Genomic DNA, 27,500 nt, shown 5'->3' with positions numbered 1-27,500 from the left:
ACTAAGATGACCACCGGTACCTCAAAAAGAATGGAGGTGAAATCGGGAATAGAAGGGTCAAAGTGGTTTGATGGTGGAGTGTGTTTTTATGGTGCTGTGCTGTCTGCACTTATATTGGAGCCTGTTATTCAAATAGAAGTTCAGCAGCAAATTTTAAGCAGAACTGATTGCTAAAATTGCTTCATCATGTGCTATTGGTGCTTTATTTTGAGCTATTAGGGACATATTAAATTCATGGTGAAGGCAGGGTTGGAGAAAGGGTGGTTGTACATTTGGAAAGGGAAATGAAAATGAAGGGAAACAAAGGAGAAGTCAAAGGAGGCGAATGTAGAGACTTGCGAGTAAGGAAGATGAAGTGGGGATGAACGGGGGTGGAGGAAGTGGGATATATCAAGAACCTTTGGTGGGGATGGTGTTGTGAAAATTTTCGCGTGTTTGCATACTTAGCACAGTATGTCGATAATATCTCACAGCGACTATTCATTTGTTTGGGTGCAGCACTTGACTACCGGTTGCAACATTGCTGGGAGTGTGGCCATGACTCTGATAGAGTGCCCTCTGTAGGTTAGAACAGGACTTTGTAATACGTTTAAGGTGTGGGCAATGGCTCGCCAACTCTTTACGAAGGACACCGTAGGATCTTTAACGTCTACCAACCAGTGATGGCTGATAAGAAATGGGTCCTCCGGCTTCGCGTCCATCCGATGGATGGTGCGCACATTGATGCATCGACCTGCGAGAGAGCAGAGGGGAAGGTGGTATGAAACAGATCGGCCACCAAATTGTTTGCAGTGGTTAGAGCAACAGGCCTCGTGCTTCGGCATCATTGCAGGAGAAGCCACAGAAACCAAAAGAGATAATGTGATGCTGAGGCTTCAGCCCACAGGGGAGAGCAGCACTCCATTGAGATACAGACAAGAGCCCTGGATGCTGCGAGTCGTGTTTTTATGCTTCTGCTGTCGAAGTTGCCGAAAGCATTATGTTTTTGGCTTGTCCGAACTTACGTATGTACGTCCGTGATAATTTTCTCTGTTTGCTCTGCAACTGCTTATCCAATTGACATATAACATTTTCACCATAGGTGCGACTACTCATGTGGATGTTTGAGTGATTATAATTGTGATATCATAGGTCACGTGGTGTGGCAGCCATGTTTGGAAAAAGGAAAAACTTTAGCCCTCTTTATCTCCGAAACCGCTTCATGGAAAAAATTGAAACTTGGTACGTCATGTACTCCCCATGGAAAGTAAGTGTGATTTTTTGATGATGTCATAGGTGGCTTCGTTGTGGCGTCATAATTGCATACGTCGAACACTTTATCTGATCAGTATGAAAACTTTTGAGGGTCATCTCGGGCTAAATTGTATGGGGGGAAAAAATTGATGACTTCATCAGTCACGTAGTTCGACAGCCAGATGTTTTTTTTTTTTTTTTAACATAAAAGCCTTCAAGTTTTCTCCGAAACGGCTGAACAGATCGAGGTAATACTTTACAGGAATGATCACCTCTCCATCAGGAACAAAAATTTATCCACCTAGATGATCTCACAGATCACATGATTTGGCAGCTATGTGATGTCATAATGTGGGTGGAGGCATATCTCTCAACGTCGAAGAGTGCCCTTCCAGTTTTCAATGAATTACTTGGAACTCCAGAAGATTCCCAGTCTATGGCTGGCTTTGTCGAGCCACCTTGGCTACATGTTCTCAGGTGGCAGGTTAAATGAACCACATTGAATTTGCTTTCATTTCCTAAATGACAAAGTAATCAATCCACGTCATTTGTTGGCAAGTCACCTTCATGCACACAGAGGAGTCCCCTTTGAAAAGAGAAACTTCTCAGAGCACGGCATTCATCGGAGCTCTTGCCCGAGTGAGAACAATTAAGCTGTTTGGAGCATCCTTTGTTTGGCTGTTCCATGCTAGTGATCTGCTCTCAGGCCATTCAGTATGCATGTGACACTACCTCATTCAGGAATGGTTCACGATCGTAAGTTTTATTTGATTTATTCGTATGCAGCCTCGAGCTGCTTGGCTGCATCATTTTCCTGGGGGTGTGGCTGTGCCAGTGATGCAGTGCTCCCTGTTACCAGCAAGCTGCTCCTCAATTTGCCGATCTCGGAAGGATGACTGGCTCAATGGTGGGTGGCTCAACCCACCTTGTGTTAATTCAACAGTTCGATAGGGGCTTGACCTCAAGACCCTAAGATCTTCAGCCAGCTACCATCACTGTTAAGCCAACACCAGACTTATTGTGGTAAGGCTGACATAAATCCGATTGGGTGCGCTTGCAGACGTTAAACAAAGCACCGTTTCTTAGCATCACTCTGCTACACAGAAATTACAAGGTCTACCTCGGCTCCTGCTTTGTCGTCAACTGCCTCTACTGCTCACTTCAGCATCAAGTCGATCATACACTGCTTTGTTGGAAGTGGGACAATACCCCGAGGCACTCACCTGGTAGCGGCTGGATAAGATAACCAGGGAACCACTGGTAGGTGTGGATGACCCACAAAATATGTAATGAAGAAGAAAGTAAATACCTTTACTTGTGTTTTTTTAATGCCATGAACAAACTTTGGTACATCATGGGTAATGAAAGTTGTGGTCAAGTTTCATCGAAATCGTATGTGTGGTTTCAGAGAAAATGTGTGAAAGTATTTGTGGATGGACGGACAGACAGACGGATGAGCCATCCCATAACTACGTTCCTGGTGAGCTAAAAATTGAACACAAACAGCACATTGTGGAGCATGTATATAAATCAGATGCAGGACCAGTGGTGAACAAGGATGTAAATGTTGAGAGTGGCTCATGAGGGTGAATGGTGATGTGGAATATTGAGAGCGAATGGTCAGCGGCTTGTAAGAGTGGCTTGTGAGAATAAGTGGTGAGAATAAATGGTGAAAGTGAACAATGAGACTGGTTGGTGGGTTATTTGTGGAGTGAGGTCGGGGAGGGAGGCTGTTGGAGGACGAACTGGAGGAGGCAAGGGAAGTAAGTGTTAATTTCCTCTGCAGTAAGTAGTCAGAACTGGAGGAGCAATGATTGTCCTGAGTAAATCAAACAGATAAGTGCAGAGTGCTTAGGTTTTAAAATGTGATTTTAAAGGGCGAGGAAAAAAAAAAAAAAGGAAGGTACAAATACCTAGTTCCACCTTGCATGAATGAAATGAAGGCTAAAATGAATTGAAATTCTGCGTAAGTCCTGAGATTTCACGAGCAGCCGTCAAATATATGTAATGGTGCGCTCTACGGGGGATACTTTGGAGAACTCAGTGGCTTGGCGTTTTGGCTATTTGATTCGCAAAGTTACTGCAATCCGTTTCAGCTAACTTTATACCCTTTAACTCTTCAGGCCTTGCTCTTGCTCACCAGGCCTTACAATCCATCAAAATGAGCCGATATTCACAAGTAACATGAAATTATGGGGAATAAAAATTCAATCCTTAAATACAAATGCAATATCTTTTCTCTTTAGAAATAAAGGAAATCCCTGCACAATGTAAGGGAACTGCATACTGCAAAAGTAGATGATCATGTTATCTCTTAGCGACGCAGATCAAAACAGAAGATTGGTGCCTTTTCAGGAAGATCTAGCTGACTATGTGGACATCCTCGTTTGATCAATATGGCAGATACATTAACTAAACTGTGGTGAGACCTTCCCAGAGCAAGACCTTTCAAACCCTTCCCAGAGTTCCTCCACAGCTTCAAAGACGTTCACAAATAGTACACATATGAGAATCCCAATGTTACACACACCCTCAGCTGCCGGACCGGTTTCAACGTTTGTTTGTGACTCCTCGGCGAGGGCTCCGGTGCGTCTCCTGGGTCGTTATCTTGCTGTAGGATGAACCCCTGACCAACTCGGCGTAGACCAGAGGGTATTGCATGGCGCTGCAAAATGCTGTGGTAGCCCTTTTGGTTCAGGGTGCCAGTCACTCTGTGCAAGTCGCCGACTCTGGATCCAGCAAAAGAGCCCCAGATCATCACGCTTCCTCCTCCATGTTTGACAGTTGGTGTCACACACTGAGGAACCATCCTTTCTCCTACTCGACGGTGTACACAAACCCTGCGTGATGAACTGAAGATTTCAAATTTTGATTCATCGGTCCATAAGACCTTCTTCCAGTTTTCAGTAGTCCACTGGCGGTGGCCCAGGCAAGCCTCTTTTTCTTATTTTGCCATCTCAGCGATGGCTTTCTTACTGCCATTCGACCTGTCAAACCTGCGGCTCAAAGGATTCTCTTCACCGTTGAAACTGAGACTTCCTTACTTCAACCAGTGTGAAGTTGTGCTTGAAGCTGCTGTCCTGTGAGCCACCTATCATGGAAGCTGTTGACTCTCAGAAACTTGTCTTCTGATTGAGTTGTGGCCTTGGGTTGGCCAGACCTCTTCCTGTCAGAGTTTCCTCCGGTTTCTAAGTGCCTTTTGATGGTGTAGGAAACTCTACTCACTGACATCTTGGCTTCTTTGCAATTTCTCTAAAGGAAAGTCCGACACTTTTAAGGGTTATAATGGTCTGTCTGTCTTCCTTTGTTAATTGCCTTTTTCTCGCCATTATGACAGCAATACACTACTTCCTGCGGTACAGTGCAATATTGTCCAAATAATGCTTCAGAGGGTGTAGCAACACAGTCTGTTCCAACACTGCTTTTATACAGACAGAGGGTTTGTAACAAATCAACAAAAGTTGGGACACCTGTCGGAATTGTTTGCATCAACTTTCAAGGCTTAATTTACTTCCATTGCTGCTGAACAGCTGCAGTTGCTAACCCATTACTTGTTCCCTGAAAAGGACCTTTTTTACCAACTCTGAAATTTACATTATTTTTCAGTTTTTGGTAACCTAAACTTCTTTTTTTTAACCTCTGGCAGTTTACCACTCAGCTTTGTACCATTTGAGGTTATTCACTGGACTTGAACTGCTTAAATTTCAGTAAAAACTGGAAAATGGGGGTGTTCTCAAACTTTTGACCGATAGAGTATGTTACCTTTCTGCTTAAACAGGTGTGCTGGATACATCCTGGTAACCTTGGGGGATGACTCCCTTGTGCAATAACAGTTGGGAAAGTTATATTTGGAGCTGGGAGCGATGATGGTTGCTATCTTTGTATATGTTCATTAGGAACGGCATAAGATCATCGTGAAGAGGAAACTTACTTCCACAGGAAGAGGAACTTTACCGCCTTGTGGCTCCAGGCAAATAAAATTTCTCAGCAAGGAATTGCTTAATGGTGTACTGAGACGGTTGTGGAAATTCCTTAATGGCTTCTTCATTGATGCAAGACAGAGTTGAGAATGTTTAACATATCTGCTGGCTCTTGGGAGTTTACCAAAGTAGGCCTTGTGCATTAGAAAATATCAGCATGGCTCCATCACCCAAAGGCATTCATATAAGGGCTTTCCTCAACCTAGTTTGACCTTGAAGTGAATGCAGTTTTGAGATGTGGTCTGCACTGCCATGCACAGGAAATTCCTGGAACCATAGATGTGGCCGACGACCGAGCAAGTTTCTCCACTAACTGCTGCACAGTACTGTACACAAAATCATTATTACAGTCATAGCAAAAACCTCTGCTTTTCAGGGCCAGGCAAACATAATTTCATCCCACCACTCTCAATTCTCCTCATTAATACCACCCACCTCCTCCGTTCTGTTTCACTCCCACCCTCCGCACCTCGAAATGAACCTCCGGTGTTTTAACTGCTGTTCATGCTGATGAATGTTTCTTTGAAGGTTTCTTGCTTCTTATGGTTCTTCAAAGTAACCATGCCATTTCGATAACATTCCAGACACGGTGGGGAACGTATCACGGGGTGTTCAATCAGCTTGCAGGGGATTTCATCATACCAGCCGATTGGAACCCGATGTCTAATACCTGTAGTTGGTGGTATGATCACATATTTTCCTTAATACCTTCAGGTAATAACGAGAATAATGGGTTCAGGTGATGAAGGCACGAGTTTACAAAAATTAAAAGGGCATTCCTCTTGTAGATCCTTTATTGCAGCAGCATAGATCATTTGTGTTCGCGATTCAGAGATTGATTCCGATGTGGTCACTCAGCTGAAAACTCCTGTTCTGAAGCAGTGCCAGCAGGAGGCGATACGCATAATCCTTTGGACCTGGATTTATATGCATTTATAGAGTACAAACGGTGAAGATATCTGTCGAAAAGAGTAGGTGTCTATGCGCTGGTGCAATGACTATATTCCCTGTGCACGGTTAGTTGTAGGCTACGATTGCCGTGCAGTCGGAGGTGTGCATTGGGACAAATAGCCTCTGTGGCTAAGTTTCCCAGTACAATGTTTCCTTGTGTTTGTGTATTTTGAAAGTTGCAAAACACAAGAGGTGCACTTGTCTCGAAGCTGTCTCGCCTTGGTTTGAATCCTGACCCAACTACTGCTGGGAAGGCAATGGCGAACTACCCAGTATAACTTCCAAAGAAACTGCTTTGGCAGTAGGCAATTGAATCTGCCGTAAGGCAGAACACCAGAATTAGAATTTGGTTATTGCCTTTGTAAAATCTGATGAAAAGCATGCTGTTGACATCATCGCTCAGGTCGGTGTATATAAGCCTGGTGTTGGCTTAGTGGTTTGGGTGGCGGCTTGGGATCCTTGGGTCCTGAATTCAAGCCCCGTTGGCTGCTCAATTAAAATACACCAGGAGGTTGACTCAGCCTGTCATCGTTCCGAGGTCGGGAAAATGAGCACCAGTGTACTGGTAAGGGGGACACTGCATCAGCGGCATAGCCGCATCCCAACCAATGATGCAACCAGCAGCGACAGGCTGCACTCGAGAGAGGGAGGGAGGTGTATCAGTGGTGACTTTGCTTCAGGATAGTTGCTCAGGATTTGCGACAATGAAAACTGAGGAAAGAGATCCAGAAATGATCAGAGGCTAAACCTGAACCACATCCAGGGATCCGATCTTCAAGACATTGGACCTGCAATGGGAAACTGTTCCCAAGAAGCCTTCGTGTGTATATGTATATATATATATATATATATATATATATATATATATATATATATATATATATATATATATATATATATGTATATATATGAAATTCCAACAGTCAAAAAGGTCCCACCATGTGCACGAGGTCATGTGCAAAGAATAAAAGTGGAGATGCAGACCATTTAATAAACGCCATTGTACTCTGGATGATTAATTGGAGAGACTTATCAGGAAATTGTCTTGCACACATGTTCAAATGGTTCAAGTGCCTCCAGGTCGTGCAATATTAATGTCAAGTTGAATTAGAGAGAGAGACAGAGACACACAGACACACAGAGACACGCAGAGACAGACGGTCGTAATTTATCCAAGGTGATGCCATTGACTGGTCCCAAATACTCTTCTGCTGTGAAAGTCGATTTGTCCTAAATTGCAACCTTGCAGGCCTTCTTGTCTCATCTGTTTTTCCTATTCACAGTACAGGTATTTGATCTATCTATCTATCTCTCTCTCTTTCTCTCTTTCTCTCCTTCTCCCTCTCTCACACACACACCTCTTTGTACTTCCACTTGTTCATACAGAAGTCGAGGCTCTCATTTTCACACAAATTCACCTTATTCTGTGGGGATGAATCCATGCGAGGATGATGAAGAGTAGCTGCTGGTTCTGTATCTCTATATATAAATATTTTTTTTAATTGATTATAAAGGTTGATTGCCAAACTGAAAGGGCTTCACAAAAGCTACTCTGAATTCAGTGTTTTTCCAAGAGAATGTTGTCAGGAGCTGCTTCAACATCGGTCACATATTGCTGGAACCCTTTGAAACACAAGAAAGGGAGGTTATTGAAGGAATTATTAAGTACTCATTATGAAGCCATCACATTTTGAAACGAAGGAAAGACAAAATATTGCGATTTGACAGGCAACAATGTGGATTATGACATCACCACTAAAATGAAGATGTGCAGTATGCTTTTGAGGATGGTTTGATGAAGAGTCTTGATGCCTTTGGTGAGTTTTGTTTTTGTAATTTAAATCAGGCTACTTGCAGGGTAATTGCAAGACCCACGCTGTTGCTTGTCAATTGTCATAATTGTGAATCATCTTGCCTTCATCATTATCTAGGCCAAGAGAGATGTTTTATTTGCTTGTCTGGGACGTTAAACGTGCGGGGATCAGAAGGCACGGCGTGACATTTAACTCGCTTCATACTCAAGATCGTGGAGTCAAGGTTGGTGGGAATTCCAATTCCCAATCGGTGTACGCCAGCCACACATCCACAACATCTGGAATGAAACATTATGAACATTTTTGTCTTAGTTCATGTTGAGCCATGTGTATGAGGAAGTGTCTGTTGGAACCTGCTTTTCCCAACATCTAAAAACTTTCTTGGGTGGATGAGACGATTCCGATTGATAGTAACCCCTCATGTGATGGCAACACACTTCTCACTGCCCATGGTAGTTTTTATAAAAGACAGTAAAGGAAAAGGATGAATTACATTGCTCAGGTTGAACGTGCTTTACAAATCAACTCAAGGAGGTTGGGGTGGGGGTAATCCTCTAAAGAGAAAATTATAGGTGGTGGATGCGGATCTTGTTCTACCTTGATTGAAGTTGTTTTGATGTTTCAAAACAACTACAGTCCGTGCAATGTAATTATTTATGTCTTGGTTTTCAAAATATATGGAGTGCCTGAGGGTGAGAGGAAGAGATTGGGATTGTCCTGATTAGTCATACTTTGATGTACGACTGATGGGGTGGTAAACCGACAGGTGCTTTCGAGAGATGATGAATCCTTCAACATTATACGTCATGAATCACCTTCGCCATTGTCTGTGATTGCACTGTTACAGTGTGTACATGTGGTGGTTGGCATATGTGGTTTGTGTACCAGTGGTGTGCATGCCATATACGTGTTTGGTTACCTTTGTTAAGTTGAACACTCACCAACCTCCCTAGTTTAAATGTACTCTCGACATTGAGGAAAGATCATCTTGGAGTCATTGGCAGGCACATGAAGGCAACATGCATAGGTAGACTACACAAGCAAGAGACGAACGAATTGTCGCGAGTCAATCATATCATTTGTGAGTCAGGTCAGTCTTTGGGGACAGTCACTGGTAACATGTAACCCAGTGAGTGCTACCTGCCGCATGGTCGGGTTGTTGGTGACTAAACCAACACCCCTCACTGGCTTTGCTAGTGGGGAGGGTGATTGTGACACCCTGACAGGACTAAAAACAACACCTGACAAAGGGCGAATGAGCTCCCTTCGGGAGCCGAAAGCCATCCAGTACGGAGATGGTGTCTCCTAAAAAATAACACCCGATGGGGGTAGGAAAATATATTTTTTCCACCTGCCAAATTTCCCCCTCCTGCACAGTGGTCCTGTGAAGAGGTTTCCTTGTTTCAGGACGAGGTGAAGGTTTTCCCAGTCTTTCCTCTTATTCTTGTTCTTTTTTAGCCCCTTACCTCGAGTGGCTTCATGCATTGTTTGGGGTGATTCCCAATATATATATATATATAACACTATGAGGTATCGCACATCATGTCTCAATCTCAGCCTTTGGGTTATGGGTGAATTGCCTTTGCTGAGATTATAATAAAAACAAATAATTTAAGAAATCCACAATTCAAGAACATCCACATTATGGAATTTGTTCGTTTATGTTTGCCGTCGACCTATTGAGTATGTGCTGATGCTTCTGCACAAGAGATTGTTGAAATGACCTATTCAGGCAGGTAGTTTGATATCTGCAAGAATGAGATAAACGATGCCGGTCAGAACACAAGACATCCACATGAATAGAATGATTTACTAACTGAAATCAACTTCACGGCGATGGTTAATCCACTCACTGGCATGACAGTTGCCTTATACAGAAGATTACTGACTGCTTAGTGACAGCAGCGGATCATTGGATTGTCAGCATATTTCGTCCAAACGGCGCTGGGCACCTCGGCCATGAAACCCAGCTTGCACAGTCCCGAGAGAAAACCGAATACCGTGGAGCATTTCATATCCAGTATTTGGGAAGTATCATCTCCAACAATAACCCCATTCATAAAGACATAGAGAATGGGATCGCTAAGACTTGTGGCTTGTTTGGACATTCATGTAAATACCTCTTGGACATTACAGCAAGAAGACATCAGCAAAGCGCCGAGTGTATATCAGGATATGGTCTTATCAGCCCTCCTCTTTCTTGGGTGGATGACTTGGACTCCTTATCATAGACGTGTCAACATGCTAAGCGCAGTTCAGATGCAGCACGTTAGAACACTCTCGGGAACCTCATGGAAGGATCAGAAAACCAACGAGTTCCCCAAATCCACCTGGATGGGAGGAGCGGAACCGATGCTGATCAGATCTTCGCTTCAATACAAAGTCCGGATCGGTCGAAGGGACAGATAAACCGGCGGCTCCTAAAAAAAACACAAGTCCCTTCCAGTCATCTCTCAATGAGGGCAAGGAAACATGGAGGACGGTGGCTTCAACACAAGGACACACTGACAAATCGTGATATAGGTCTTAGACCTAGGAATGCGCTTAGTTGGGAATCGCTGGCTTTTTACAGATCCGTTTGGCCAGCCAGCATCTGAATCAGAATGGGAAAACTCTAAAAGCATTCTTAAACATTCGTGAATGAAGCTTGTGCTGTTCAATCAAAGACTACAGTTTTCGCAGCGTGGTCTTGATATTTGAAGCAGTCGTCATCGATTTTGATAAAACTGCAGCAGCCGTATGACGGTGACACAAACAGCCGGACAAACTCTCCATTATTTTGCCGGATTTCTGTAATCTGCTTCCTTGTTTGTCTTGAACTGCATTGAAAGTGAGTTTTCTTATTTTCCTTTCGTGACTTCAATTTGTTCTCTTTGCTTATCTGCAGAAGCATTTTTCTTTAAGTACTTCCATTGCTGTTGTCCCCCTTTCCTCCCACCTGTACAAACCTCCTCTGCATCTATCAAAACTATGATGCCCAACCTTGTAGGTCTCTGTTGGCTTGGTTTGTATAAATCTTGTGATAATTATTTAGCTTTGCTGATGCGGTTTGTGAAAAAGTTAAATATCAGTTGCTGTTTCAGGAATTAACTTCAGTGCAGGAAGTCATTCGGCTCATCGAGCCCATGCAATGGTTGCCAACCTACAGTTGTTTGTCCATGCTCGATAATTTTCAAATGCTGAGCATCAAGGCTCAAGCAAGGGAGCAGCACGTACCATTTTTCAAGTCTATGGTCTGACTGTCCAGGTCGAGTTCAAATCACCTTCCTTCCAAGACTTGGAGCAGACGCTCTCACCATGAAGCCAAATTGTCATTTCTCATTCTCCTTCCGGAAAAACCGCCATCTTGAACACGTGCAGATCGCGCATTTTTATCCTTCTGGCAATGTAGGTGCGCCAACTCTGTATAGGCCTTGCATGTTTATGAAACCAGTAGTCCATATACAAACGCGTTACTCCCTGGTACGAATGTACGATACAACGGCTGATTGTCTTCAAGTTGTCTACAAAGTTTGTCTTTTTTCAACATGGATTGGTCAACCTCAATTATTTTATCACGCTTTCTCAAGGTATAAACACAACGTATGCTTCAAAATGTCCTGCCAGGTTATACGACCGAGGTCCTCTGTTGGGTGGCGGTTCATGGTCCTGTAGTCTGCGGCGATCTCGGTGTGCACACAAATGATGTGTGATCATACATTTGTGAGAGGTGGTGCATAATGGTTTTTCCGTTTTCTGTCATTTTGATCACACCCGCCCGCTCGTCTTCGGAAGTGCAGTGCCGGGCTGTTTCCCGAAGCTCGTCATGTGCTTGTTATACGTCATCGAAGCTCAGCCCCTTTTGTGCCGATAAAGGGAGCGCCGTTTTGTTTGTTGAGTCAGCCAGTCAGTCATCTGTGTGGGCTCGTGGTGTGTTTCTCGATTTTGCTGCACTCTCTTGTGAGTGTTCCTCATAAAATTAGCAGAAACACATCGTGTAGAACTTGTAGAAACAATTGATGCAACCGTCACGATGATAATGTGTTGATTTATCACGGTGATTATGCGGACCCACTGTATAAAATGTGCCCTGTTGCCGTCAATGCCTTTTAGAGTAGAATTTTCTAAAATAAATATTTTGATGATTTTAGCAGATTATCCTGACACGTGGCACGAGTTATTTTCATTGGTTTAATAGGTGTGTCTAATATGGTTGGAATATTACATGGAAGAGGAGGTATCCATTTCTGGATTGTGGTGAGATTAGCAGAGACCATGGGATCGGGTCGCTTCGATTACTCTTATAACAGGGAAAATGTCAGAGTAAGTCGTATTGTAAAACGTGCACTGAGGAGGCCGTGAGGGTTAACTTGTAGAGCAGTGTAGGTAGGTTTGTTGTGTCAAACCTCCTGTTTTCAGGCGAGGCTGGGTGAGGACTTCGGCACAAAGGCACTCGGAGAGCACAATAAACTTTAAAAGGAGACAGCATGAACTGTTTTTCTCGTGGACCACAGGCCATGGCAGTGAGATTGGCTGCACAACACTGAAGAGGAGGGTGAGGCTTTATGTTTGGACCACCTCATGGGGTGTCACGCCCACATAAGCAGACGGCCCATGAGCGGGCCGCTCCGCCCAAAATGGGGGTGCCACGGTTTACCAGGGCCGTAACCGCTCCTGAGTGCGGAAGTTGAGTTCTGTGGAAGTTTTGTCCAGGTTTTAGTTTCAGTGCAGTTCAGTTTGAGTTCTGTTCTACTATAGCTCTGTTGGAATGCAGTTTGAAGCTGTGAGAATAGTTAAGAGGACATTACCTGGCATCGCCTTCATACGACATTACCTCCACGCCCCGAGCTTCACTTCAGCCACAACTATTAGCAAGCCTGCACACCCAGCAGCTTCGTACCAGCCGCAAATCCTTGCCTGCCCCCATTGTTTCGTGTGATTCCGTTACTTATTAGTTATGTCATAGTTAGGTTCGGCTTGAGTGTTTTATTCTTTTTCATTGCGTATAAGTATGTGCGTCTCCCTACTCATCGTGCTGTGAGTGCCTGGTCTGTTCTGATTATCCTCGCCGAAGATTTCGGAGAGGGTATTGCATCTGTGTCCATTTGTTTGTTTGTTATCTTGCCAAAACGAAGTTTTTGCAAGATATGTTAGTCAGCTTGTATGTTTTTTTTTTGTTTGTTTGTTTTTTTTGTCTGTAATCACGTATAAAAAATTCTGCAGAGCACAGTTATCATTGGAAATTTTTGTAACTTCGCATATCAGAGGCCTATAGAGGTCCCTTTCAGTGCATAAAATTTTGAAGGTAAAGATCAAAGGTCAAGGTCACTTTGTCGCAAATCAGGGGAGTCGACGAAACCTTTATTTTTTTTGAGTAATTTTGATCGGATCGTCTTCAGACTTCATGGGGATATAGTTCATGGTCTGGCGATTAGCTGATTAATTTTTGGTGGCGATTGGCCTTGACCTTCATGGTTAGCGCCTGAGGTCAAACATATTTTACCCCAAGGTCAAATTTTCAAGTTTTAGGAACCATATCGTGTAGTACCTCAAATTGAACACCTCGATGAGTGCTTTCTAGATATGTCAAGCTTGAGACATTATGACGTCATTTGCTGACGTTATGAGGCTGTTATGAGGCTGACAGAGTTATGAGACTCTGTAGAACGATTCTCATCGGAATCTCTCGTAGGCAGATATTCCTCAAGGAGTCGCTCCTGGTGGATAGCAGCTCTGTTCACCTCAGTGTGACCTTAAAGAAGTCACAAGTGGTCAGCTTTTGGCAAGATACGGGTCAGGGTGACATTGGTTTTATTTGTTTGTCTGTCTGTTTGTCCGCACAGAACTTTCATGTTTTTTCTCTGCAACCGCTTGGCGGATTGAGACAATTTTTACCATTGATGCGACTACTCATGTGGAATGTTTTAATGATGATTATGGCGTCATAGGTCACGTGGTGTGGCAGCCATATTGGAAAAGCAGAAAAACTTTGCACCTCTGTATCTCTGAAATTACACCAAGGAAAAAAAATGAAATTTCGCACATACGTAACATTTACTCCTCATGGGGAATGAGTGTGGTATTTATTTTTTTTCTGATGCCATTGGTGCCCTCGTTATGATGTCATAATTACACATGTAGAACGCCATACCCGATCAGTATGAAAAATTTTAAGGGTCATCTTGGGATTAAATGGTCCACAGAAAAAAAATTCATGTCTTCGGTCATGTGATTCGGCAGTCATTGTTTTATTTTTTTAACCTTCAAAAATCTTCTTCTCTGAAGTGGCTGAACAGATTGAGGCAAAACTTTACACATATGACCGCCTATCCATGAGGAACAAAAGGTTCACATATGATGTCATTGGTCACATGTTTTGGCAGCCATATTGGAATTACCCAAAAACCTTTAAAAATCTTCTCCAGAACAGCTGGACAAATCGAGGGGAAACTTCACATAAGCGTTCCCCAAGCGATGGATGTACAACTGGCACATAGCAAGTACTCATGTGGAATGTGTGTGGTTTTTTATGACGTCATAGGTGCCTTTGTTATGACATCATAATTGCAGATGCAGAACGTTACATCCGATCACTAGCAAAAAAAATTGAGGGTCATCTCGGGATAAAATGGTCCACAAAAAGTTTTTGATGACGTCATCAGTCACGTGATTCGGTAGCCATATTGTTTGTTTTTTTAACCTTCAAAACCTTAAATCTTCTTGGCCCACCTTCGGCATGGTCTTGGAAATGCACTTTATAACTTTTTTTCATTTGTGAAAGAAATTTTATTGATCACAACATCATACTCCATATCATATGATAAACGAAGATGATTATTACCAAAGGTGGCACTATTTTTGCCACATGTCAATTTTGGAGTTTCGGTGACATCCATGTTTGCTCCATTAAAGTAAGAAGGGAAGAGATAAGATTGTTATAGTTCGACTTACTGACATATAGAGCACAGTATGAATTCCTTGAGGCGAACACAACATGTTTTGTGTATTGTGGACCAATGTGGCAAAGACTCCTTGTTGTTTCTTACCAATCTATAGGGTGTGGGAGCAGCGGTTGTCTTTCAAACATTAAGATTAACATGCATGTCAGGGTCAGGTATGGGAGCATGTGTTAGAACAGCGCATCGCTGCGTCCACTTTCCGCCAGGACTCCAGGGGCCTCCGTCTGGCCATCCCCCAGGCAGATGCCAGGCCCATCCCCATCTCCTTGAGATGATGGTCAACCTGCTGCAACCACGAGGCACGTGGTCGGCTCACTGGCCTCCTCCACTCACGAGACTCCCCCGCTGAGAGAATCTGGTGAGCAGGATCAGCATCAGGAAAACGAGCCACATGTCCATACAGCCGCAACTGACGCTCACGGACCATGCAGGTAACAAATCTCATCCGAGTCTCTCTCATCAACCGCTCGTTGGACACAAAATCCGACCAGCGATAGCGAAGGATTCTCCGAAGAGACCTGGTACCAAAGGAATTAAGTCTCCGTCTCAGATCCTTGGTCAGAGTCCAAGTCTCGCATCCATAGAGCAAGACTGGAAGTACCAAGGACCTGAAGACTCGGATTTTCGTCCTCCCACACAGGTACCGGCAGCGCCACACCCCATGATCCAGTGAATCCATGACTCCCCAGGCCCGACCCAGACGTCAAGTGAGCTCTGACTCACAGCCAGCAGAGACATGAATATCACTGCCAAGGTAAGTGAATCTATCCACGACCTCAACATCCTCACCACAAACAGACACAGACAGGACAGCAGCATCCAAGATGTCACCGAAAGACTGGATCTTAGTTTTGACCAAGAAACCCGTAATCCCAGCGGCTTCGACTCCTCATTCAGCACCTCGAGGGCCCCCAAAAGGATATCTAAAGTCTCCTCAAAGATGACTGCATCATCTGCAAAATCAAGGTCTGAGATCTTGACATTCCCAAACGATGCACCGCAGCTTGATCTCTCCGACATCCTCCCTAAAATCCAGTCCCGACAAGTGCTGAAAAGTGTGGGGGCAAGTACACACCCCCTGATGAACTCCAGTATTAACTGGAAATAAGTCAGAGATGGTACCATCACACTTCACAGCACTCTCAGTCCCAGAGTAGAGTTCAGACATCAGATCGATCAGTTTTGGTGGCACCCCAGGAAGACCAAGAATCCTCCAGAGGGCATCCCGATTCACTGAATCGAACGCTTTACAGAGATCAATATCGGCTGAAAGCAGCCCCTGCCGAAACTCTCGTTGGCATTCGGTGAGGACACGAAGAGCAAGGATACGGTCAATCTTTGACCTCTTTGGTGTAAAACCTGACTGCTCTGGACGCTGGTGCTCAAGCAGATGGTGGCGAACCCTATCAAGAATTATCCGAGCAAAGACCTTGCCCGGCACTGAGAGCAGCGTCACCCCTCGGAAGTTATTGCAGTCTTGGCGATCACCCTTCCCTTTCCAGAGAGGAACAACAAGGCCCGTCTTCCAATCAGTTGGGATGATGCCTGTGTTCCAGGCAGAGCACAAAACTGCAGGCAACGACACGAGTGCAGCATTTCCACCAGCCTTGAGAAGTTCAGCATGGATGCCACAGATCCCTGGAGCTTTGCCCCGTTTCAACTGGTTCACCGTAGCCCGTGTTTCCATAAGTGAAGGTGGACCACAGTTGATTCGAGGGTCAGCAACAGGGATTGTAACACCCTTGACGTCCAACTCGACAGCTGGGGGATCAGCCCGGTAGGTCAGGTCAGGTATGGGAGCATGTGCCAGAACCGCGTCGCTGCATCCACTTTCCGCCGGTACTCCAGGGGCCTCCATCTGGCCATCCCCCAGGCAGATGCCAGGCCCATCCCCATCTCCTTGAGATGATGGTCAACCTGCTGCAACCATGAGGCACGTGGTCGGCCCACTGGCCTCCTCTACTCATGAGACTCCCTCGCTGAGAGAATCTGGTGAGCAGGATCAGCATCAGGAAAACGAGCTACATGTCCATACAGCCGCAACTGATGCTCACGGACTATGCAGGTAACAAATCTCATCCGAGTCTCTCTCAGCAACCGCTCGTTGGACACAAAATCTGACCAGCGATAGCCAAGGATTCTCCGAAGAGACCTGGTACCAAAGGAATTAAGTCTCCATCTCAGATCCTTGGTCAGAGTGCAAGTCTCGCACCCATAGAGCAAGACTGGAAGTACCAAGGACCTGAAGACTCGGACTTTCGTCCTCCCGCACAGGTACCGGCAGCGCCACACCCCATGATCCAGTGAATCCATGACTCCCCAGGCCCGACCCAGACGTCTATTGACCTCTGACTCGCAGCCAGCAGAGACATGAATATCACTGCCAAGGTAAGTGAATCTCTCCACGACCTCAACATCCTCACCACAAACAGACACAGACAGGACAGCAGCATCCAAGATGTCACCGAAAGCCTGGATCTTAGTTTTGACCCAAGAAACCCGTAATCCCAACGGCTCTGACTCCTCATTCAGCACCTCGAGGGCCCCCAAGAGGATGTCTAAAGTCTCCGCAAAGATGACTGCATCATCTGCAAAGTCAAGGTCCGAGATCTTGACATTCCCAAATGACGCACCGCAACTTGATCTCTCCGACATCCTCCCTAGAATCCAGTCCATACAAGTGCTGAAAAGTGTGGGGGCAAGTACACATCCCTGACGAACTCCAGTAACAACTGGAAATAAGTCAGAGATGGTACCACCACACTTCACAGCACTCTCAGTACCAGAGTAGAGTTCAGACATCAGATCGATCAGTTTTGGTGGCACCCCACGAAGACCAAGAATCCTCCAGAGGACATCCCGATTCACTGAATCGAACGCTTTACAGAGATCAACATAGGCTGCAAGCAGCCCCTGCCGAAACTCTCGTCTGCGTTCGGTGCGGACACGAAGTGCAAGGATACGGTCAATCGTTGACCTCTTTGGTGTAAAGCCTGACTGCTCTGGACGCTGGTGCTCAAGCAGATGGTGGTGAACCCTATCGAGAATTATCCAAGCAAAGATCTTGCCCGGCACTGAGAGCAGCGTCACCACTCGGTAGTTGTTGCAGTCTTGGCGATCACCCTTCCCTTTCCAGAGAGGGACAACAAGGCCCCTCTTCCAGTCAGTTGGGATGATGCCTGTGTTCCAGGCAGAGCACAAAACTGCATGCAATGACACGAGTGCAGCATTTCCACCAGCCTTGAGAAGTTCGGCATGGATGCCACAGATCCCTGGAGCTTTTCCCCCTTTCAACTGGTTCACCGCAGCCCGTGTTTCCACAAGCGTAGGTGGACCACAGTTGATTTGAGGGTCAGCAACAGGGATTGTAACACCCTTGACGTCCAACTCGACAGTTGGGGGATCAGCCTGGTACAACCGCTCAAAGTAACCGGCCCAGCGGGCCTTCACTTCAGACTCCTCTGTCAAGAGCCTACCACTCTCCGCTCGAACTGCAGTGCTCCGAGGGATGGGCTTGGATGAACGCAATGCGCGAATTCCCCTGCAAGCGGGACGAGAATCACCTGTCCACAGGTGATGCTCTACCCCCTCACAGATTCCTTGCACATAGGCCTCCTTGTCCACCCTCAGTGCACGTACAGTTTTACGCCTCAGCTCCCTGAACAGCTCTGCTCTGCTATTCAGCCTGGCCCTGCGACTCTGGTCAATGGTTTCCAGTGTCCATTGAGAGACAAATTCTTCTTTGCCCTGCGGTGAGCTCCAAGGCATCCACCGGCAACATCAAGGACGGTGGTCTTGAAGGCACTCCACAACTCTTCCGGACCCCCCAAAGCACCCAGACCCCCCAAGTGTCCACTCAGCCTGTTCGCAAACTTTTCAGCTCCTCTCTCATCCCTGAGCTTGCCAACATCCAGCCTCGGCTGGGATGCTACCATTCTCCAGGATTTAAGGTGCAGCTTTAGAGTTGTTACAACAAGCCTGTGGTCAGTATTGAGGAACTGAGCACTCCGGTAGACCCTGCAGTTCTGGATCATCCTCCAGCGACCGTCAATGAGGACATAGTCAATCTTTGCCGCACCGCCAGCATTGGAATACCAAGTCCAGCGATGAGCTTGTGAGCGCTGAAACCATGAACCGGCCACCCTAAGTCCATGACTTCTTGCAAAGTCAAGGAACTTAGTGCTATTCTGGTTCATAGTTCCTGACCCATGGGGGCCAACACACACCTCATAACCATCCCTATCAGTTCCAGTCGATGCATTGAAATCCCCCAAGACTAGAAGTGTATCTCGTTTGGGGCACTGATCAACTACAGACTCTTGCGTGGCGTAGAATGTGTCCTTCACGGTGAGATCACTCGCCTCAGTCGGAGCATAAACAGAGACCAGGGAAATGACACCGAAGGAGTGACGAATCCTTAATCTCATAATATGCTTGTTGACCGGTGTTACCTCAATTATCATTGGGGTCAGGTTATTGAACACAGCTACAGCAACTCCTTGAGTATGGTAACCATCAGAGCGACCAGACCAATAGTAGGTGTAACCACCCACCATGATCTCGCCGCAATCCGGTCTCCGAACCTCAGAGAGAGCTGCAATCCCGATGTCCAAACGCTTAAGCTCAGATTATAACAGAAACAGGTGATCATCCTCTCTTAGGGATAGGACATTCCAGGCACCCACCCGAAGGGACCGCCTCAGGTTAAGCCAAGGAGACCGGCGTCTGGTGGACGACACCTTAGCACCACTCCGACACACTCTCCCACAATCTGACCCAGGGAGGTTACCCCGTGGTTTCCCTCCTATCATCAAAGATTGGGAGTCCCGAAGACTTTGCCCCAATCCCGTCATCCGGTGAGCTGCCCTGCGAAGGGAAGCTGCACAGGAGGTACTCCCACGGAGTGGGTTTTCAGATTTTTTTTTTGCGTTTTTGTGTTTTGCGCAATGAAGGGTTTTACGATGGCCGGAGTGCAAATCCTGCCACCAACCTCCTAATAAGAAGTGACCCAACTGCAGGAGGACGTCCGCAGACACAGTTGGGCACTAGATATGGATGGCCGTTGGCTCACAAGGAGCTCCTCCGCCCTTTGACAGGTTTTGTTTTTAATCCTGCTGGGTGTCCATATCCAAACACCCTCCTCACCAGAAAACCTGGTGAGGGAGATGGTGGGAGAAACATGCATGCATGTATGGAAATAATGTAACATGGGGAAACGAGAAGGGCAGTCGGTAGAGCGCATATCTCCAACATGCAATTCTTGATCCACGAGAACATATCGGGCCCAATACATTTTTAAAATATCATGCTTTGCATTACTATATCATTTTTGGCCTTATCTCTCAATGGTGAAAAATCACTTTGAAAATTAAATAATTATCATTTCCAGATCCAGATCCGGATCTTCATCAAAATTGAATCAATTCGTCCTTGTCACACACCCAACCTGTCCACCAAGTTTCGTCCGAATCCTTCCACAACTTTTTTGAGATATCGTGCACACAAACAGACAGAGAGGGGTGAAAACATAACCTCCTTCACCTTCGGTGGCAGAGGTAATAAGATTTGCCCTCCACACCTTCTGAAAGTACTATCTTTTGATGAAAACACTGGTGCTGTGTCCAGCAAATCAATGCGAAGATTGTATCTTCTCAGGAAGTTTTATTAATTTGGTGTTAGCTCACACGTGATGCCGATGTTGACCAATTCCTTGCTGAACAGTGTTTTGTCATTTAATTTTGGTTTCTTGGTCTAGTTATGTAAATGTGCGGAATAAGTCAAGATCGAGAAAGGTCATTTCAGTCGCAGTTGAAGTGGGTGGACTTTCAGTCTCTACGGAGTCTCTATATCTGTGAGCGTTGAAAAGGAAGACGATGTATGTATGTATGTATGTATGTATGAATGTACGTACCGATGAAAGTAATTTCCTGAACAGACTTTTTGAAAAACTGCCATCAGGGAGATGCTTGCATTCTCCACTTATTAAGAAGAACATTTTCAAAAACTCATTTATACCATGTGCAATTCAAGTGTTAAATCCAAATTCTTCACCATTTTGCTATTTCGTCCATCTTCCATATTTTACTTGTTATTTTTATGTTTTATGTTTCTACTCGATGTTTTGAACTTATGGTGTCACTGACAAGGAATTTCCCTGGACACAGGACAATAAAGATTACTTTTACACATTAACATGCCGCATGGTCGGGTTGTCGTGACGAAACGGACACCCTTTTGCTCGTGGGGAGGGTGACTGTGACACCCTGCCAGGACTAAAAACAACACCTGACAAAGGGTGGATTAGATCCCTTTGGGAGCCAACAGCCATCCAGTACGGAGATGGTGTCCCCTAAAAAAAACACCCAGTGAGGAAAGGAAAATTCATTTTTCCACCTGGTCAAGTAACCCCATCCTGTACAGTAATCCTGTGAAGAGGTTTCCTTATTTCAGGACAAAGTGAATGTTTTGCCAGTTTTTTCTGTAGTCCTTCATATTTAGTGGCTCTCAGCCTTGTTTAGGGCGAATTTAATTTTTTTTTTTAAACATGTACGTTTGTGTGTATGTACATATTATGGAGGTATGCATGTATGTACGTATGTATTAGATCAACTTCGCAGAGAGTGTAGCCTCACGCCTGCCACGATAATTAAGCTGGGTAGTTCCAGAGAATAAGGTGTGTGTGTTTTTTGCACGCGCCGGCTAGGCCAGACTATATAATCTGCACTTTACAGGCAGCGGCCTCATTGTGAGGCCTCAGTCGGATCTTGGCACCAGAGTCTTTCACAAAGCACATAGTTTCCTCCCTTTAATCCATCCTTATTCCTGAATGCTCACCTCTGCCGACAGAATGAATGCCATGATTTAAACTGAAATGCTTTGACAGGTATTTGAAAGGCTGTTCTGCTAAATTGCTCCGCACTTTTATTAACATCACTGGGAAATGTCGCACATCCCAACATCATTGTAATAACAAACAAAATGACGCGTTCTTCGACGGTACGTGCCTCTCCGTTGATTAATTAATTGGTGTTGAAGACGGATATATCATATCATATCATATCCTTCTCTCCTGGAAATAACCCATGCTTGTCTAAAGTCAGTTTACCGTGAAAGTCATTTTAAAATTATTCCTCGATCCGTGGCATGCTTATGGCTTCTATCACAAACGTAATGCAACAAAGCAACAGATAACCGGTATCGTATTACTTGAACGAAGGTTTTGAAACATCATGTCAAAGATGAAGGAGCTGTTGTTGGTTGTGATCGCCATGAACAAAATTCAGGTAGTTCACGCCACATTGTAAAAGCACCAGTAGGGGTACCCGGCATTGCCCAGTGCTGTTCTAATACTGGAGGCATTTTGAAGAAATCGATTTGGTTTTTCTTTACAAAATTTTCAAACTTGATTTTTTTTTTCTCCCTGCACACTCCCAGATACTCAGTAATGAACCTCTCCAAATTTGATGAAGATCCGTTCAGCCATCTGAGAAAAATGGCGACACATATATATATATATATATATATATATATATATATATATATATATATATATATATATATATATATATATATATATATATATATATATACACACACAAACAAACACCTCATTTATAGTGTAGATTAGAGTTCCTGCCAGAACCTCCATGGCAAATTGGCTTGAGATGTGCATGAAACACTTCTGTAAAGCTAGGATTCAGTAAAGTCACTTTGCTTTATTGTTGCTGTGTCCTTCACACAGCAGGCAAATTAATACAAAACTTTTTGGATTTTAAAGGATTGTGTTAAGAAACATTATTGCTTTGAATACCTTCTCTCAGATTTCATTATCAGCCTTTTTTAAATCCCCTGTAGGACGAAGGCGTCTCTCAACTCACGAAAGGGAATGTTGGTGTGTACTCGCCCCACCAGCCAAGTGCGGAATGGTGAGACACGGTTTTTGGGAGGAATTACTAATTTGTTCACGGTGTCGATGATAACTCACATACTCTTCATGAAACACGCCATGGGATCTTTAACGTCCACCAACATCCAGTGCTGGGAGAACGGTCCTTCGGCCGAACAGTCATCCAAGGGAAGGCACGCACAATGATGTGACTGGTCACGTGATCGGGTTTGCTCATGGTGAAGGCTGTTGGCAACAAAAATCTGAAAGTAGCACAGTACCTTACTCAATTTTCAATTCTTACAACAGCAGAGTGTGTACAAAAACAACATCCAAGATACACAAGGAAATTAGATGAAGGAGACGGCTATTCAGCCCACCATGCCTGCGCCACATCAACACCACATCAATTTATATTAAAAAGAAAAATGCAAAATGTTTTTTTTGGGGTGAGAAAAGGTGGGAGAAGACGCTTCTTGGGTGAGAAACAAACAACATCAACCACACACAACACCCCTTGACGAGACCCCCACCAACAGCACTCCTTACACGTGCACACAATAACCCATCAATGCTCAAAATACCTAAAAGTCCTGTCACCATCCCTCTATCTCCAGAACCTCCAGGAACCTATCTAATTCCAATTTGAACTTATCAACCGTTTCTGCTGCCACTAACTTTCCAGGGAGGCCATTCATTGCATTAACTACTCTCTGAGTAAAAGACCCCTGCCTTGCTACTGTCATAACTCTCTTCTTTACTCTCAGGCTGTGGCCCCTGGTCCTATCACTGTCTTCTCGACTGAATAATTCATCTGCACTTATTTTATCTATACCTTTCATTATCTTAAACATCTCTATCATATCTCCTCGTAACCGCCTTCTTTCTGGTGTATAAAGCCCTGTCTCCTTCAGCTGCACCTCGTAGCTAAATCTAACGAGGCCCAAAATCAATATAATAATCGAAGATGATAATGAAATATTTCAAACTAACAACATGGCGAGTTTGACATTTCCATTTTTGGCGGAAGTACCTCGGACCATGTTTTAAAAGTTCTGTTCACCAGACCTCGAGATGAAATTGGATTAATGATATGATACAAGAGCAAGTCATTATATCAAGTGAATTTTACACTAAGTTTTAGTTCATCACCAGACTTGGTGGCATAATGGTTAGAGTGTCCACTTTGAGTCTGTGACGTCGGTGGTTCAAACCGAGTCATACCAAAGACTTTTAAAACTACAGAGTTCATAGAACACCTTACCCCCATCCCCATGCAGTCTTGAGAAAATAGGACATGGGCGGTATCTCCGAGCAGCAGATTTGATTGGTCGTGATGACGTAAAATTCTGTAATATTTTGTCCAAGTACTGCTAAACCTAAGGGTTTTGAAAGTGCCAAAAAGGCAATTTGTGTTCTCCAGTGTTCAAGTATATAATTCAATTTAAATTAAATAAAGATTTTAAAGGTTGCACGAAAAAAACATTGCATGTTTACCGCCGTTGATACAGCATCTTTCACACCAACTTATTTAACATGTTGCATTAGGTGTTTCTGCCTGTTGTTTGTGTCCTAGATGACGTAATTAAAAATGGTAAGTTTCCTGTTTGGAATGATTTTTAATTTCGTCTGACGGCCAGGTAGGCAGACAGTAAAAAAAAACAAAAAAGTTATCTCACTCGTCTCTGTGCATGTACGATCGGGATGAATTCAGACCCAAGCTACGGCCAAACAACGGGTTCGTTTTCTGATTCGTGTTCAAAATACAACATTCAATTTCAATAAGTTGTTCCTCAATCATAAACTGACGTTTGTGGACAGACGGACAAAATGAACCAACTGCTTTAACCGCGCTTTTTGCCGCGCGTGCAGGATAAAGATGGTAGGTGTTGCTTCCTTGCTTGATGTTCTGCATCTAAAAGAATGGAACATGGACAAACAATGTTGGTAAGGCAATGGCAAACCACCCAGTGTCACCCGTGCTAATAAACTGCTTCGGCAGCAGCAACGCTTTGTAAAGAGTACTTTTTTGTATTTTGTACTCAAGGCTTGTGGAAGAGCAAGAACGCAGAACTGATCAGGAGACGACGGAACAAAAGGAACAGAAAGAGAGGAGGGAATGCCAACAGCAGAGCAGAGGATGAAAATCGACGGAGATGGACAAACAAGGGAAGCAGGTAAGAATTGCTGGTCGTGTGGTCCATCAAAATCAAAAGTAGTGCACGTGGGTGATACAATTGTATTGTGTGTGGTATTGCAGGGGAAAGTCTGAATCGTTTGTTGACCACTTATTACCCGACTTCCCCGTGTCCTTCAAGATGGCAGTTCCCTGCTATCTTGTGTCATGCCCTCATGCTGACTTGAAATGTGTTCGAGTCTTACTAACCTTGTGTCATAATTCCTGGTTTTGACAATACTTGCTTGTCTTTATGTTGATCTACCTGTTGCCTGTAATGCTACTTTAAATGTGTCATCCCTTCACCCTATATAGTATTGCCTCGCCATCTACTCATATGTTGTAAACAAGTCATTTTCTGTGTATCTTTCTGTCTGTCTGTCTGTCTGTCTGTCTGCGTGTGAGTGAAATGCCAATTACACCCAAACTACTGGAGCCAATTGCCTCTAAAGTTGACACGGAGACCAAATTGGATTTCCTGTTGAGCATGGGCTACTTGGTTTTTTATGACCATGGCTCGTGATGATATCGCTAAATTTAGTTCGTAATTAATTAATTAAGTTATTTATTATTGTTCTGGTTTGTACGTGTGGCCTTGACGTGACCCGTTCCCACCCCCAATGGCAAATTCGAGTCTCTCACTTTCTCCACCTTGCATTTTCCTCCTGAGTTCAAACCTGTGAGACTTGTGTGAGAATCGTGTTATTTTTTCGAGATTTTTTTTCTCCTTTCGAGGGAAATTTCAAAAGTGAAGATGTCTTTCTGCCTCGTATACCCGTCATCCCAACTGACACAGACTTTGAATTCAAGAGACTTCAATTCCCCGTCCGACTCAGCTTTACAATGTCCATTAACAAGGCTCAAGGACAGTCTTTACAGGTGGTTGGACTAAATTTTACAAACCCTTGCTTTTCGTATGGGCACCTTCATGTTGGATGCTCTTGTGCAGACGGAATGAAAAACACTTGCATTAGATACTTTGCACCAGAAGGCAAGACCAGGAACATTGTTTACAAAAAGGTTTTTTGATGTTGTTATTTAATTTTTACCTCCGCCACCGATGGTGAAGGAGGTTATGTTTTCACCCCTGTTTGTTAATTGCCGGAATCCTTCGGATTTTGGCAATTATGTTGGTCGGTTGTGTGTCATTCTGTGTGTCTGTCTGTTTGTTTGTGTGTTTGTTTACCCTGCAGCAGCCACACCGTTTCAGTGATCATGACCAAACTGGGTATAGATGTCGGCCATGGTCCAACTTAGACACTTGTCGTTTTTGGTGAATCTAGGTCAAAGGTCAAGGTCACCGAAAAACCGAAATTTTTATTTTCACAATAACGTCCGCTAAAATGGACGTATCGACTTCAAACCAAATCCAAAATGTGCACTTTCCAATACTGCATCCAACCATATGTTTCATTGGGGTGTCACACCAACACCCTTCTTTGCGGTCGGGGGTCGAATGTCAGAGGGGGTCGGGTCAAAACTTTCAAATTGCGACAAAAACGCCATTTCAAGTCCGATTGACTTCCAAGTTATGATCATGACCAAACTAAGTGGTATAACTCATAAAACAGTAGCACTATCGACTTATAAGAACCAAATTGATTTCCAGGTTTTTGTTTTTTTCAGAGATCGTGGAGATATGACAAAGTTATTCCGGCAATTCCTTGCTCAACGAGCAATTTCATTTTTTGTTTGTGTACAGGATATCTCAAAAAGTTGCAGACAGATCCGGATGAAATTTTGTGGACAGGTTGGGTGTGTGACAAGGACAAACTGATTATATTTCGGTGAAGATCTGGATCCGGATCCAACTACTAGAATTTTTTTAAAGTGATTCTTCACCATTGAGAGATTGGGCGGAACTGATTTTTAGCACGATATCTAAAAAAGTTGTGGGTGGATTTGGATGAAACTTGGTGGACAGGTTGGGTGTGTGACAAGGATGAACTGATTAGATTTTGGTGAAGATCTGGATACGGGAATTATTTAACTTTTAAAGTGATTTTTCACCATTGAGAGATAGGGCCAAAAACAATATCGTCCTATATAGCATGATATTTCAAACATGTATTGGGCCCGATATGTTGTTATGGATCAGGCGTTACGTGATGGAGGTATGCGTTCCACTGAGTGCCCTTGTAGTTTTGTATTAGTGTTTGTATGTACTGTATGTTATACTATGTTTTGAGGAAAATACAAGTTTTGAAAAATGTTTTTGTCCTCGTTTTCCTTCACGTCAATTCTCTATTTTCCCCCTATACAATGCCGGGTACCCCTCGTATAAAATAACAACCACACTGTGGACCAACCTTCTGCACAAAATATATTTTTTGCCTCCTTCATCCACTCAACTCCCTCATACTTGCTCATGTCCCATGTGTCTGTGGTGAAAGTTGGGTGTGGGAATTAAAAAAAAAAATCATTACTCACAGCTCAGATTACATTCTCGAAAATGTCTCATTAACCTTGTGCCGTGTCTGTCCCTTGTTCCCATGTGAATGAATAAGATTCATAGTGATTCCG

Source organism: Eptatretus burgeri, chromosome 12 (genome assembly GCF_056783735.1).
Source record: "Eptatretus burgeri isolate ZD-2024b chromosome 12, Ebu_testis_v1, whole genome shotgun sequence".
Taxonomy (NCBI): Eukaryota; Metazoa; Chordata; class Myxini; order Myxiniformes; family Myxinidae; genus Eptatretus; species Eptatretus burgeri.
Note: the sequence above shows the minus strand (reverse complement) of the source record.